This window comes from Glandiceps talaboti, chromosome 23, assembly GCF_964340395.1.
Source record: "Glandiceps talaboti chromosome 23, keGlaTala1.1, whole genome shotgun sequence".
NCBI lineage: Eukaryota > Metazoa > Hemichordata > Enteropneusta > Spengelidae > Glandiceps > Glandiceps talaboti.
In genome coordinates, this window is record NC_135571.1 from 3,974,126 (window position 1) to 3,991,387 (window position 17,262).

Consider the following 17,262-nt stretch of genomic DNA (forward strand, 5'->3'; position numbering starts at 1 on the left):
ATGTTCAGTTCATTGAGTTGCAATGTCATGATGCCCTTCAGAATGTAAGCTCACCACATCATGACATGGCATGTTTCCTTGTAACAAGCACGGGGAGGGGGGGATTACTTTTTTAGAGCAGATAAACATGTTTACTAACAATTCTTAAAATACTAATGGCTACACATTGAACATGTTAATTAGAGGTCTATTTTACTAGTATAGTAGAAGTGGTTTAGTAATATTTTAATATTGAAATCGTCGTTGATTGAGACGCGCTAATATGCGGGTACGGACTCCAACAACAACATTGCGTCATAATATGATGTATTACACGAATGTGTTCATCAAAAGGGGATTAAACGGATCACGTGGTCCACAATATTACGAGTAAGGCATTTTATCTAACAAACTTTCAAAAAAAAAACCAAACCACCCCCCCCCCCCCCCAAAAAAAAAAAAAAAAAAAAAAAAAAAAACCTGTTCCAGTTGCAGCTACAATAACTAATCGGTCGGATTTCAATATGTTTGTGTAGATTGAACCAGCACCTACACTCCTTTGATATTAAGAATTAAAAACAAGGGGTCATCTCCAACTATTTATTTACAAACATGTAAACATAATCTCAGATTAGCGCTTAGACAGTCTAGCCATAAGAATACATTGAAAGTTACAGGTCAAACATGTTATGAGAAATTGAATATTTCATGTCGCTAGATTTTGATTTGTATTGAAACAGCAGGGAATGGTCAACTGATCTGTGCAATAACAAGTCGGTGTCATTAGATTTTTGAATTTAAATATGTCGTTCGAATCAACGCGTCCATCCTGAATGGAAAATCTGGTGAGTATGTTCTTACTAACGCGCAATGGCAGAGAAAGCTCCCTCCTTATAGAGTAGCACCAGCAAAAAATGCTACATTAGTCTTATTTTATTTCTGAAAAAGTTAATGAAAATACGAATATTTATCATTTTCTAAAAAGCCTTGTCACTGCACAGCCCTCCTTCCAAACGACTGTAAGATTGTTTTTCATTCTTTTTCCGTTTAATTTTAGAAACTTGTATATTTCTGTCCAAGTTTATAGAATTCTATAAACCCAAAACAATAATACAATTCTCTATTTCCACTAAGGTAATATAATTCAATTTTTCTAGTTAGATGATGGAATTATATGTCATCAGATAGAATTATGCGACCAATATCACCATATTTGAGACGAATCTTATAATTCTATGAAAGTATAACCCAGACTAAGCTGTCTGGCTTGACATACTGACTGACTGTAGTTCTGACGGCAACAGTGTCACGGAAGAAAATCTTTAGGCTAATGAACAATGTGCTCATGATCATCATTAAAAATATTGTGTCTTTCTGCTTGTTACTTCTGAATGTGAGAATTAACCTTCTGACCTTTCATCGTGATAAATTCCATTAAATTTTCACACTGCCCTTTGTTTTGTTATGCCGTTTCCATGGATATCAGAAAAGAATAACACTTTGGTTATGGATATCCGCTTTGGTTTGTCTATTTATTTAATTAATAAGTTTATTTATTTAAGGATATCCCCTTTGCTTTGTGTGTTCATTTATTTGTTCATAGTTACCCCACAACAACGGAAGGAAGACACAGTAAGTTTTACCCATGAGACTTTTTTACCTTTACCTTGGAAATGATATATACGTTGTAGACATCACGAGATTCTAAATATCGGCGTAGACATTGCTGGAATAAATTTTCACACAAAAATGTACAATTGAAAGTAAGACGAAAGAACAAACTGAAAACATTTTGAGTTTAAAGTGGTCATATGGACAAAGATTTGATATTAATTTTTGATTTTTAAAGTGCCAATATGGACGAGGATTTGGTAGTTATTTTGAGTTTTTAATTCATAAAACAATTTTCACATACCTTCCTACTTGAAAAATTAAGGTACAACATGTGCGTAGATCTTGTTTGTAACTTAATAAATTGCAAAAATATTAATAAATGTGTAAACTGTTACATTTGTTGCTGTTTTGCAACATATTGAGTTATCGTCTTTGTTGTTTCACATTGATTTTCAACTCTAGGAAGCCATAATAAAATAGTTTTATAAATTAAAAATCAAAAATAAATACCCAATCCTCGCCACTTTTAAATGAATAGTTAGATTTGTTCAAGTCTGCAAAATTTCTCTAACTTTGATTGAAATAAAGTGATTCTGATATTCTTTTTATTTATTTTTTTTGAGATAGCCAAGATTTTATCATGATATACACGTAATTTGATTTTAGCCATCACCATAACAATTGCCTGGGGAGGGATTAGTGCAAGTCCAATGGGTTAGGCCACAGACGCTGGAGGTCTAAAAATCTTTGAGGCCAATGTCGTCCGAAAAACGCTGATCAAACGGTGAATACAAATGTACACCATACAACACAATCTGGGGGTATGTTGTTTACATAAAACTAACGTGCTTGTTATCGTCAGCCAAACCGAAGTGAGGATGTTATGAACGTCCAATATTTGTGGCATCGGTAATCGGATAAAGTACACTATTAATTAAACATCAACGTTGTGGCCAAAACAACCCACACGTACACTCACTGGGTAGCTAACCGTCACGAATCTCAAGGTAGCGGTGTTATCTAATATTAATTGTACCCAGCGATTGTTCACCGGTGATAGATATCATCAGAAGAATCCTCATTATATCATCAGGATTCTTCCCGTTGGTAAAATTCATTACAAGTTATAAGTCATAATGTAACCAAGGGCAACTAAAAGAGTTTATAAATGATGTAAACTGTATTACATTCGTGTTGGTCAGCCCTATCAGGCTTCTAAACCATGTAAGTGCTGAAATTTTGAAAAAGCTAGTTGACGCAGATTTGATTACAGTGTAGCCATATTATGACCTAGCTGGTTGCCGACTGAATAGCCTTGGTACGTTAATGATAAGAATACCGCTTGACATTTACTGAATGAAATCTACCTTATATGTACAATCAATTTAGTCTGATTAGTTACACAAAGGGTATTCACACATTTAGATGTCCACAGCTGTAAGATTCGATGAAGGATAGAAGTAGACCTAGTCTATTACATGTACATTATTGCCTATTTAGGAACTCATCTTGCCTCGCCAAGTCTCGTGATGTCTCGTATACTGAGGATGGTCTCGTTTTTTCTTATCTTGTCTTGACTAGTCTAAAAACTCATGGCCAGTCGAATATAGTATATCTTATCCTCCTAGACCCTGTATCTTATTTCCAACTTAGGGCAAAGGTAGACCACAGTAATGGACAATGGTATTGGGTCCCCTAACAATTGAGACTATACTCATAGACATGAATGTATATCGTCGCACCAATTGGTTGAAAACCAGAGTGAAACCAAGTTCTGACAATCAAGTTGACACACGCCCTCAAACAGTACCATGATAAACACCTAAAATTACCAATTGGCGCATCATCAGTGATGAAGAGCATGCGTTGGAAAATGTGCCTGGCCGTAGGGAAGGTCAATGTCTACCTCACTATCCATTGTGATAGTGACAAAGCTATTATCAACCAGAGTGAGCATGATGCTTAGAAGTCCCAAACATGATTGTGAACCCCTAAACATGAGAAAATCACATCAGTATTTGAAAACTATTCAAAGTTGAAGGTTTTGACAGAGTTTACTTGATTGATGTCAGTAATTAGCCTTATTTATTTGATTGAAACTCGCCAAAGAATTGATCATGATAAGAACGGGGATTGTCAGACATCTGGCACTATAACACTAAATGTACCACTAAGTAGGCACCCCAGGGCATATGGATCATCATTGAGGTTTACCTGACATCAAGATAAACAGACATGTTGACTTTCTCTGGACTAAGATTGTGCTGTAGATGACTTTGCCCTTGCTAAACTTGCGATATGTCAATACAGACACACAAAGAAAATTAAAATACTTGTCAGAACGGCCAAGGGAAATATTAAACTTACAATGTCAATACAGGCCCCACAAAGAAAATTAAAATACTTGTCAGAACCGCCAATGAAAATAAACCAACAAAGATTTGATATGATCAGACATCTTTGTGTGTATTAGACGAAGGACAACGCTAAGAGACACTTAACTCCTTGACTTTCTGATTTTCAACTTCGTCAAAAACAACTTTGTAGGAATCTATCTCAATAACTTTAGGGTAATATACTCCACTAAAAAAAACCGACAGCATCTCAGTTGCGATGAAAAATAATGACATGGGAGTTTTCTGAGTAACGTAAGGATATTTTCAAATACAAGGTTTCCAGAGTTAGTAAACACATAAAAATGTAATGAAACCAGTATAGTCGATAATGTTTGATAATAAGACCAGTATAGTCGATAATGTTTGATAATAAAACCAGTATAATAATGTTTGATAATAAAACCAGTATAGTCGATAATGTGTGATAATAAAACCAGTATAGTCGATAATGTGTGATAATAAAACCAGTCGAGTCGATAAGGTTTGATAATAAACCTACCGAGTCGATAATGTGTGATAATAAAACGTCAAGTCGAGTCGATAATGTTTGATAATAAAATCTGCCGAATCACTAAATGCACGTTAAATGTTTGATATTCCAACTAAGCACATTATCTAAGAATTCCAGATAATTATGACTATTAATATTGCTAAAATTATTCACTTGCTAATTGAAGTACATTAACTTTCCTCACCTTATTTACAGTGTTGAAATTTGATGAAACGCAGATCTCACTACACTTTTCTGTCTTAACAACAGAAGTTAGGCTGGCTTAGAATGTGCTCCGTCTACAAGCAAGGCTTTCACCCTACTATACTCCTCTCTTAGAATATGCCGCGTCTGCAAACATGACTTGCACCCTACTACTGTTAAAATATGTCCCCTCTAGCTCTGCAAACATGACTTGCGCCCTACTCCTTCACCCCACCTCTCTTCATTCAAACTACAATTCTGGACAAACTTGATAAAACTTCAAGTTTGCATTTTTGTCATCGACCTTCAAAATGAACGCTTTGCACACGAACTTGACTTCATATCACGTGGAGCCAGTTAGCTATTTTCCATGGTTCAATTCCAGTCCATGAAGAGCGCCAGGAAATGTCAAACCGCGATTTTACCTCTCTTGTTAGTAAAGAGTGCAACAACAGTGTTCCTAGGCTTTTAAACACCCTGAAAATAATGACAACAATTTCAGATACACTTAAATTCTTTTTTTTTAATCAGAAGGCATAATAGATGTATTCCCACGTTTCAAAACTCGTGACCGTTACGTTTTGAAAGCAAACCAACCCTTGAGAATAAAAGACTTTACCAGGGTAATAGATGTTAATAGCTCAATTCAAATACAATGACCAATTTGTCAGATCACTCCATTATACAGGTAATTGCACGTTGTACACCACGAGGCAATCAGAACAACAATACGTCTTTATGGGTGTAATCCTGCGCTATCATTGTAAACAGAATACCCTCCCCATGATTTGTCCCCCGTGAAGACTTGAATAAGGTGACCCTGCATAATTGCACATGCCATATGCCTTCTGTGTACTCAAATACTCATAGTCCTGCCAATGTACTATAACAAGACAGACACCATCTCTTCGTTTATATACATCATAATCTTTGTAAACCAGAATTGCATTGGTTTTCTAACCCCGTGTCAAGATTAGGAAATTGTGGCATAATGTTCTGAAAGATTAACGAGAAAAGGGGAAGGAGGGTAAGGAAGGAACACGAGAAGGGTAATGGTGGTGATGATGATGATGATGCTGTTGTTGTTGCTGCTGCTGCTGCTGCTGCTGTTGTTGTTGTTGTTGTTGTTGTTGTTGTTGTTGTTGTGGTGGTGGTGGTGGTGGTGGTGGTGGTGGTGGTGGTGGTGATGATGATGTTGCGGTGGTGGTGGTGGTGGTGGTGGTGGTAAGTACAACAGTTTTGAATCGACCCTCGTTCTTTACAATTTTTGTATACTATAGTATATCTTAGTATCTTGTGTACATAGGACAAATACGCATTAAAGTTCTTTTGTAAGATGATGTTGCGGTGGTGGTGGTGGTGGTGGTGGTGGTAGTGGTGGTGGTGATGGGGGTTGTGATGATAGATAATGATGATTTGTAACTATAGAATCGTTCTACATTTACTCGAGATATCATTGCACCATGTACTCTACTAGAGTATGTTCGCCCTGCTACCCTTGTTTGTATCTTTAGCCTTTTGAAATTGTAACAGGGTTTAAACAGGAATTGATGATGATGATGATGATGATGATGATGGTGATGGTGATGGTGATGGTGATGATGACGATGATGATGGCTTCGTCAATGTTTTCTGAAATTATGACGCATGCGTTGTGACTTCAGAATACACTGACGAAGCCATGAAGGATACCTGGCGAGAGCTTTGGTGAGCTAATTAAAATGTCGGTGCAATACGAATGTAAATACATTAATATATAACAATATTGTTTATTTTGATCTATAAAAATCGCTTTCGCCAATTTTTTGCATAAACCTGGCAGTTTTTCGTTATATTTTGGTTGGTTTGTCCTACCTTTATTTTAGACCCGAGTCATGGCAACGGCGTGATTTTTTTACTGTTCCAATACTGGTCATCATTACAAGGCAAGAAAAACGTTCATTTGATTGTTACACAAACATCTCATTATTTGAATAGGTTTTAGTTGGTAAAGAATGAATTAACAAACACGGTGTCTGTTGTATTATGTTGGACTCATCCGATGTTGTATCTAGCAGTCATCGCATACCCAATACCGCTGATTATTTGAGATACAATTATGGAACTTGTTGTATCGGAATGTATTTCATTATTTGACGGAATGCAGTTAGGGATCTATTGAATGCATTCCACGGATTGTACCGTAGACAGTCCGTTGCATGAGACCTGGTTATCTTTGATGACAGTATGAGTAAACAAAGGAAATCGTGAATGGTCACCTTTCAATACAGTTTCATTACTGCCTAACCGATGTCAATATTGATGCGAGTAGTTAGTACAATACATTGTCAGCACAATGATGAAACTGCATTCACAAAGGTGTGAAAAAACTGTATGTTTGAAAGAAACTTTCTGTTCGCACTTTAAAAGCTTTTTAAAAGACGAACGGACAACACGAGTTGTTGACTTAAAATACCAATGAATATAACCGTTTCATTTTGTCCGTGTGTTTTGTAAACAGTGCAGATTCCGGTTTAAATGAAGCGTAAGTAACTGGTCTTAATTTTCGACGAGTTAATGAGAGCGATGACGTAGAATACCACCTTCACGATAATGAGGAGACGACAACAACAAAGCTTTACATGGTTCGGTTTACAGGTTCATCAACACTTTGTATTTGACAACACACTTTACTTGCTGTGTAATACTTGAAACTATTTAGTGACAATCTTGATCTATTCTGCCAAAGAAAACACGTCGTTTGTGACTTGAACGAATTGTGATGGACAGACAGACATACATACATACATACATACATACATACATACATACATACATAGACACATAGTCAGTCAGTCAGTCATTCAGAAAGACATGCTGACAGACAGACAGACAGACAGCAGACAGCAGACAGACAGACAGACAGACAGACAGACAGACACAGAACGGACGGACAGACAGACAGACAGACAGACAGACAGACAGACAGACAGACAGACAGACAGACAGACAGAATGATCGTGAAAACGCGTTTCAGTGAAGGTGATCTTCAGCACCGGGCTCGTCAGTGTGCAGTCGTAAACACTAATTACCAGACAGTCTAAACCTGATCCGACGTTTTCAACACATTGATTCCTTGCCCATTCACTTGTTCTATGATTCAGACTAGTGAACAAGTGCACAGATGTGGACCAAAGCTTCATGTTTTCACTCAATGTCAATTATCTGCAGTGAGTGTCTCAGAATATTAAACCGCCATTAGGCGTAAAAACATGTGTGGTTCCGGTTAACCGACCCAACCTAGTTTTTCACTTCCGACCCTAAACCTTTTTTCTTTGTTTTACATATTCGAGAAAAAAACCAATAAAGTCACGAAAATTGTGAAGTCTCGCCAGAAATAGTGGACGCGGAAACTGACATCAACTTAAAAAGACAATATAAAACTGTTCTTCCAATCTGTAATGGCTGTACATCTGATAGGAAGAAACCAATAACACAGAGACCATTTGGAAAACAACGGAAAACATAACTACCTGAACTAGACTCTTACACATGAAAAAGATAAAATAAAATTTAAAAAAAATAAAAAAATCTACCTACCACACCTATTCTAAAATTGAGTGTAATCGGAACCACACACTTTTTTTTATTAGGCCTTAAATGTCTATGCTGATAGTAAAATACATGAAAAACATTCAATTCAATAATGTTCGAAATGACTTCTTTCAAACTACTAAAAACAGAATAAACCTCTCTCTCTCTCTCTCTCTCTCTCTCTCTCTCTCTCTCTCTCTCTCTCTCTCTCTCTCTCTCTCTCTCTCTCTCTCTCTCTCTCTCTCTCTCTCTCACTCTCTCTCTCTCTCTCTCTCTCTCTCTCTCTCTCTCTCTCTCTCTCTCTCTCTCTCTCTCTCTCTCTCTCTCTCTCTCTCTCTCTCTCTCTCTCTCTCCGCCCATTTGGGAAGGTTACGTTTTGAGAGCACTAAACACATCAGGATTGTAAATGGCACAGTGAGAGTTTTGGTTACATTAATTCAGCTTTTAAAACTTCCCTCAATAATAATCATGCTGTGTTCAACAGTAAAAGTGTTGTTACCTATCAAGTAAAGCAAAGTCATAACTTTTAATCATAACTGTATATGCTACATAGTTTTCTGGTGATTGTTGTCTGATTTAGCTTTAGTTCATACTATCATCACAATATTGCCTGCAACAAGGACGGTCGTTCAACCGAGCACTAAACTGACGCTCATAATACACAAAACGACGAGACATATTGTAACTTTATTGACCGCCTTTGATCATTGAGAACAATATTTTCATGACCTGAAGTCGTTAATAATCTGATGTTAAATGTTCTTTTGTTATTTCTTTTGTTTATAAGGTAGAATGTACCCTAGGACTGTTTTCCATGAAAATCAAAGCCCTGACGAGATTTTCAAACTTTGAGATTTCCTTTCAAATAACGAAAGAAATTTGGAATTCACCATCTTGTTTTCAGTTTCTCCGATACAAGACTAAAAAACAAGATCGTTTTACCTGGTACCATATCGTCACATGTCAAGTGTATCATCACAACTTAGATGTAATTTTTTTGCGCTTTTCTTAAAATAAAAAGCATTGGGTGGATTATATGACTTGACTATTCTTTGCGGGTGTTAGGTTTTAGTTTCAATGTTACAGGTGTTACATGTACATGTTTGTTCACCGTAAATGCAGAACAACATGCGCAGCTATTATTTATAAAGTGTTGAAAGTTCATACACACCTAACGTTTTTTCTCTGCACTGTAATATCGGATATTCTCGTAATCCAGAATCACTTACTGCATAATCTAAACAATCTTATAAAGTTAAAAAGTTCCCCTTACCGTCGTCTTTAATTCAACAGCTCACGTAGAATAGTCGGTCCATCGACTATCTACAGTAACAAGTTGTGACATCTTCATCGTCGAAGACTCGTCATTGAAATGAACTGATTGAATCGTTCTTCACAATGCGACTACGTAGCCTGGGGTATACAGACTACCATGTTACGCAATGTAACTTGAAGAATAGCATTTGAAGAATTTGTTAATTTGCTTTGTGAGTTCACTGACTTTCAGTATTTTTTTGCACCAATAAGTCCACTGTAATTTATAATTGGGCAGAAAATGTACCAAAGTATCTGAAATATTCGACCCTGATTTTTCTTGATTTGAAACATCATGCATGCAGAATGTTGAAGTTCTTGTGAAAATTTGAGATTACAAGTGGGGTTTTACAGCAATGTTTTATCATTACGTACTTGATTGATAAATGGCGTATAGTGGGACTAAATTAGCATTATGTATTCTTTTGAACTTTGACATGGGATGTCGTTCTCTCGAATACTTCAAAGAAATATCAATACAGAGTAATAAATGGGTTGTGTAACTTGTCTTTGGGGTGTAATGTCCCATACTGCGGAGTACCAGTGATTACTCAAGGTTTGCATTGGTGTGCGTACGTACATATTAGAGGTTTAATACCTAAAACGTGATTGCACATCTTTATGCAAATGAGCGCAAGCGCGCGCGATCGGTCCATGTACACTACATCACGCAAACACATGGCAGTATTTTTTGGTGAAATTTGCCGGTTTGGATGAGCAATATTATGCAATAACAACAGAATCCTTGACATACGAATGTCATTGCGGGTAATGGGGGGGGGGGGGTAATTTCTTTTGTGCTTATTCTGTTTTATGCTGCATTTTCACTCTCTACGGCCAGTGAAAGTATTTTTTTTTTTACAGCCGCAGAAAACACCGAAATGACATGCGTAAAATAGTACCCTATGTAAGCCGGCCACAAATGTATACGTAATCGCGCGTTGTCGAGCTGTAAACTACTGTAACTATGTGATAAATTAAGAATGGTCAAATTCCTTGTTCGGTAGAGTCAAACTAAACAAGAGAAAAAATACTATTATGATAACCTCCCATTACGCAGACACAGACACACAACTTAGGTGAAAACAGACATACCACACACACACACACACACAAGGGCAATTCCAACTAGTCTCTTACCTGACCTAAACAAAAGACAGGTAGATAAAAAAACATCTTCGCAATTCATCAATAGATACGTACCGGAACAAAATTCCAATTGCCATAGTTACGTTTTAAAATGATTAGCCTTTTACGGAACATATCACAAATCATAACATTTCTCTAAAGACAAAGTTCAACGTATATAATCTAGTATATCTATAAACTATCTTTGATATATATGACAAAATGTAATTAAATTCTGACCATGTACCATAATTCTCAACTTTTTCAGCAAATAATACACGTTAAAGCTGCAATTAACTGGAACATTTGTTTGAAACTTTTATTGGATGTGAAAAATTACTTGTATTATCCATACAACCTGAACACTGTTGAATCACCTGTAAACATAGATGTATTTATGTAACTGTGTACAGAACACGGTAAATAAATAAATAAACAAACAAACAAACAAACAAACAAACAAACAAATAAATAAATAAATAAATAAGTATAATGATTTCGAATTTGTTCAGTGAATAGTATTGAATCACCTGTAAACATAGATGTATTTATGTAGCTGTATACAAAACACGATAGACAGATAGATAGATAGATAGCTGGATAGATAAATAAATGAATGAATGAATAAATAAATAAATAAATAAATAAATAAATAAATAAATAAATAAATAAATATAATGACTTTAATGTAGTATTGTGCAGTGAACAGTATTGAATCACCTGTAAACGTAAACGAATTTATGTAGCTGTATACAAAACACGGTAAATAAATAAATAAATGAATACACAAATAAATAAATAAATAAATGAATTAATTAATTCACAAATAGATAATAAATAAATAGATAAATAAATAAATAAATAAATAAATAAATAAATAAATAAATAAATATAATGACTCAATTGTAGTATTGTACAGCGAACAATATTGAATCACATGCAAGCTTAAACAGACTGTCAGTAAATTCATTTTTATGCAGCTTTGTTAATAATATGAAACCAATAAACCAAATCAAATTTATTTGAATAATTTTAGATAAAATATATTCTCAGTTGTCTGATCAAAAACAAATACTCACGTTACAGCTAGTGCTTCAGTAGTATGGTGTAGTATTGTCTGATTTTAGACTGATTTAAACATCTGACAGAGCCTAATAGTAAACAACCTGAAACAAGCAGCGTCTAATTTAACGTGTTTTTATATTACGGATAGAGGTCAACGGATGTTGATCGGATTCTTCTTGTTCGTCAAGCAATCCTACACTACAATTCACATTGTTATGATTGAATTTGTTGACAAATCCAACCCCTACTGAATGACCTTGGTGAATGTTGTCAACCATTCCAGCTAAAACTGACCAGGAAGTGCTACCGTTGACATATTCCTAATGTTATTAAATACCATACATTGACCACATTATGCCTTGGGCCTAATAAAAACAATTGTGTGGTTCCGATTACGCTCAGTTTTAGAATAGGTGGGGTAGGTAAAAAACAAATGTGTGGTTCCGATTACGCTCAGTTTTAGAATAGGTGGGGTAGGTAGAAAACAAATGTGTGGTTCCGAATACGCTCAATTTTAGAATAGGTGGGTTTATTTTATTATATATTTTTTTTCATGTGTGAGTGTCTAGTTCAGGTTTTCCATTGTTTCCAAATGGTCTCTGTGTTGTTTATTTCTTCTCATCAGATGTACAGCCATTACAGATTGGAAGAACAGTTTTATTTAGTCTTTTTAAGTTGATGTCAGTTTCCGCATCCACCATTTCTCGTGAGACTTCACAATTTTTGCGATTATTATATTTTTCTCGAATACGTAAAAAAAGTTTAGGGCCGGCAGTGAAAAACTAGGTGGGGTCGGGTAACTGGAATCAAACAATTATTTTTTAGGCCTTACTTTACAGTTGTAGCTAGTGCCTAGTATAGGTGTAAAATTATAACGCTTCATATGTAAAACAAACATTTCAAATCGCTTGTAGGAAGTACTATTTAAAAAAATTCAAAGTACAATTGTTACTTATGACATGTTTGTAATTTTAGCAAATTGGATAATTTGGCCATAATATGCCCTACTTTGATTGAAGGGCCATAACTATATTTGGGGTCGCCATGAGTCATTAAGTTATATATGTAATTCTAAAGCTATTGTGATGAAATTCATGCTATAATGAGATGCAGCAATACATCTGTACTGAAGCTAGAACCCAATTTCAAAGAATAATCGAAATTTATGATCAAAGTTTTTCACAATTATCGCGAAAAAAAATATTTTAAAAGAATAATGAGTTCAAATGATGATTTCATTACTGATAGTTTTGAAAATTGACTAATTCATCATTATCATTGCATTCATTAAGGTAGTTTAATGTTTTATATATATATTTATATCTAATATTTTTATTTTTGTTTTTGTACGTTGTTTTTGACTCCAGATAATGTATTATTTACATTATTTCATGTCAAATAAAACTATACTATACTATACTATACTATACTATACTATACTATACTATACTATACTATACTATACTATACTATACTATACTATACATGTACTATACTATACTGCACTGTACTGCACTGCACTGCACTGTACTGTACTGTACTGTACTGTACTATACTATACTGTACTGTACTGTACTGAAGTGCACTGTTCTGTATGTATGTGTTTTGCGTTGCTTTCCTTTTGTGTTTACCCCGGCTTTGAATATGTGTGCGCTAATTCCCTAAATTCCAAGTGATCTTGTGTACAAGTGGAGATATGATAGTGAACCTTTGTATAGTTACTAGTACATAATATACCTGCTGGGTGTGGAGACCAAAGTAACATGTACAGAAGATGACAACTAGGAATGACTGTGAGATTACATTTATTGTGATGTCTCATCTGAAGATCTTCCATCCCACGTATCTCGCAGTTATACATGCAGTTCTATTTGCATAATTAGCCTTGTATAATCTAATTAGCATTTCTTTGTTTTCCAAGTTGGAATTTGGCAGAAAAACAACTAAACGTTATGAATAGTGGTATGCTTCTGTTGTTTTCCATTTTAATTTTTGTTGTTGTGCACTCACAAAGCTCCACAAAGTTGCCTTCAAAAAAATATGAGATTTTAAAAGTTTGTGTAAATACATATTTATTACATGACTCACACAGAGGCTGTCTTTAATTCTGATCACAAAAAATCTCTATTAAGCTTCCAGACGTGCTTTTTCTCAGGGTTGTATGGGAGAGTCTTTGTAAAGATGCAGTCTCCAGAGGCCTGCGTTTCATCTCTCGTACGAATGAGATTTATTTGCACCAATTAAAATGGAATACTACACACAAATTAGGGTAATTAGTACACCTGCATCTATCGCAAAACCGTGACTAAACAAATTGATACACACCCACACTGTTCACCTCGACACGTGACTTACGAACTCGTGAGTCTAAGAGGGCTCAGACACATGTACATGTTTCAACTTAAAACTTTAATTGAGAATTGGTTTCATCTTTACGTATTACAACAAAATGTTGATCGTTTACATGTCGTTAAACAAATGTTTTATAAATTAGTTTTACATATACATATAAATGGTATACGTCTTCATGGCTGTAGTAAATTTGAAATAAAATGTACATCAAATTACTGCTTTAATTGGAAATGCTGCTGTTTTACGACAATTTAATTAGCTATTTCAAGTCACTAAAGTACCTTTTACCCACCTACTTTTAACTATATCGTATCGTAAGCCTGCTAGGTAGTCGATTGTCTGTACATACTGTGTGTATTATTGTCTGCATAGGAGGTGACAATACCACATCACTGAATGAATGAATATGGCTCATACCATCATTTAATGAATAGTTCATTCTTCAATACTTGTGTTGTGTTGTGTTGTGTTGTGTTGTGCTGTGTTGTGTTGTGTCAGTGTGCTGTGCTGTGCTATACTGTGTTGTACAGTGCTGTGCTGTGCTCCGTTGTGTTGTGTTGTGTTGTGTTGTGTTGTGTTGTGTTGTGTTGTGTTTTACTATTATGTTATGTCCGTCTCGTTACTGTCTAGATCAATCATATAGGTGTATAAAATCCCTTTCTGTCAGAACGTGGCGTGTTTTGTCACTGTAATAACACCTTGGTTGGAGGTCAAATATTGGATAATTGGAACACGAAGGCAGAAGACTCACCGTTATTAAAAACTATTTCAGTCTCCATTTATGCACACTGATAACCTACCCCAAATAAAATAAATGAGTAAATAAACCCACACACCACCACCACCACCACCACGTGCGATCGTACAACCGCCTACAATGACCAATTACTGCATTTACTATTGAAATCAGGGGTGTTTCTCGAAGTAAAACACCCCCCCCCCTATAAATGGATTTCATGACCACTGCTGTGAGACAACAATACAGGATTAAGAACGAAAACTTATTATTCCTTGAAAGATTTGAAAACAAAAGAAACATCACCAATTAGATGAAGTAACGAACACTAATTTTGACCTCAGGGAAGAAGACGTTGTTGTTGTTGTTGTTTTTATTTCAACAATTCATGCATTTAATAACCCTACCATTCGCCTTCTTCTAATTGTACCTTGCCTCGGGATCTTAGATAGGTAGACAACAGACTGGACAGAAAAGAGCCAAGTATCTCTCATTCCATAATGACTGTTCATTGAAACTGAACACAGTGATACTTTCCACCGTATTATTACTAAATATCTTTATCTGTATTGATATATAAATCATACTAACATTGTTCTACCTGTTTTCCCAAAATCAAATCAAGAATTTCAAATCTCGCCCCTCAACCAGTTAGAGGTGAGATAAAATAGATCAATGTTGGATAAATGAAATTCATTTCTTTTAGGTAGGCCTCAAACCCCACCGATACCCCCTTCTAACTTAATTGGTCAAAGTTGAAAATGTTGCAGACAGCACAATCAATTTCAAATCAGTATGTAATAGTATGTAGTGCTATGACTATAAAGCCAGTATGTAGTAGTATGTAGTACTATGAATACAAAGCCAGTATGTAGTAGTATGTAGTGCTGTGAATACACAGCCAGTATGTAGTAGTATGTAGTACTATGAATATAAAGCCAGTATGTAGTAGTATGTAGTGCTATGAATATAAAGCCAGTATGTAGTAGTATGTAGTACTATGAATACAAAGCCAGTATGTAGTAGTATGTAGTGCTATGAATACAAAGCCAGTATGTAGTAGTATGTAGTGCTATGAATACAAAGCCAGTATATAGGAGGAAAAATAGTTCTTTTGTTGACACTACAAGTACTGCGAAATGTCTTCCATTTCTCTCAATTTGACATTTTTTAGAAATATTAATTTATTTAGGGATACAAAGAGATCCATTAAAAATGAAGTTGTTATTGTAGGATGAAAACTAAAATGATTCCAGGGGCGAGGAGTGGACATTAGCTACGTTCAAATACAAGCATCCTTGCCTTCGTCTCGTGGCATTGACACCCCGGCTACTCGATCGTCATTGGTGATTTAGCTTTGGTGTGACATTTCAAACATTATAAATAGGGCGACCTTTCGGTTTTATCTCCAGTGATAATTGATAACAGACTCTCTGTGTACCCATACTATGCACACAAAGTGCTTCTTCACTATAGTTTAAGTTGCACATACGTATTGTCAAGCAACATTGTCAAGCAGCTTTGTCAACGAGAGAGGGTTGAGCTATATCATCAAGACATTATTTCATAGTGCACCCTCCCGCTTTAGGATAGTGCACAAACACTATAGATAAATTGTTCTCTTTTACTCTGCAAACTCTCATCTCTACGAGTGTAAAAATGTTATGCTTAGGAAACCATGGATGTTGTAGTATTATTATTTTATCGATCACCGGCTTGGAATGTATTTGAATTGAGAGAGAGAGAGAGAGAGAGAGAGAGAGAGAGAGAGAGAGAGAGAGAGAGAGAGAGAGAGAGAGAGAGAGAGAGAGAGAGAGAGAGAGAGAGAGAGAGAGAGAGAGAGAGAGAGAGAGAGAGAGAGAGAGCGAATAATTATTATGATGCCAATATTTCAAACTTTACTTGAAATATAGAGAAAATACTATTAAAAATCTGGAAAATCGCGAGACAAAATTATTTATTCGCCCTGTTCCCTGTGGATCGACGGAGATTTTGCCAATCAAATAGAAATATGTATTTCACTAAAAGCTTAATTTGCACCCACTGAGGTACGTTCGTACCCATGACATGACATGACACAGTAGATGCAATGTGCCGAATGGAAGACTATTCTTTTTTATCATACAGTAGTCTACCATAAAGCAATACAACTGCAAGACACTGTACACAGTAGATTTTAGTCTGAAGTAAATATTATTACATATATACATTTATACAATTATGTAACCATAAAGTTACTTTTCTTTGTATTTCTTTAACTGGCATGGTCTTTATTTCTAGCTCATAATGTCAGCTAAAAATTATGTATTAATTAACATATTATCACGATTCCTTTTTACAAAGTGTTGGGATCTTCGCTGTATGTTAGACAAATCAGGAATTTTGTCGTGTTTTACTCACCTAGCAACTTT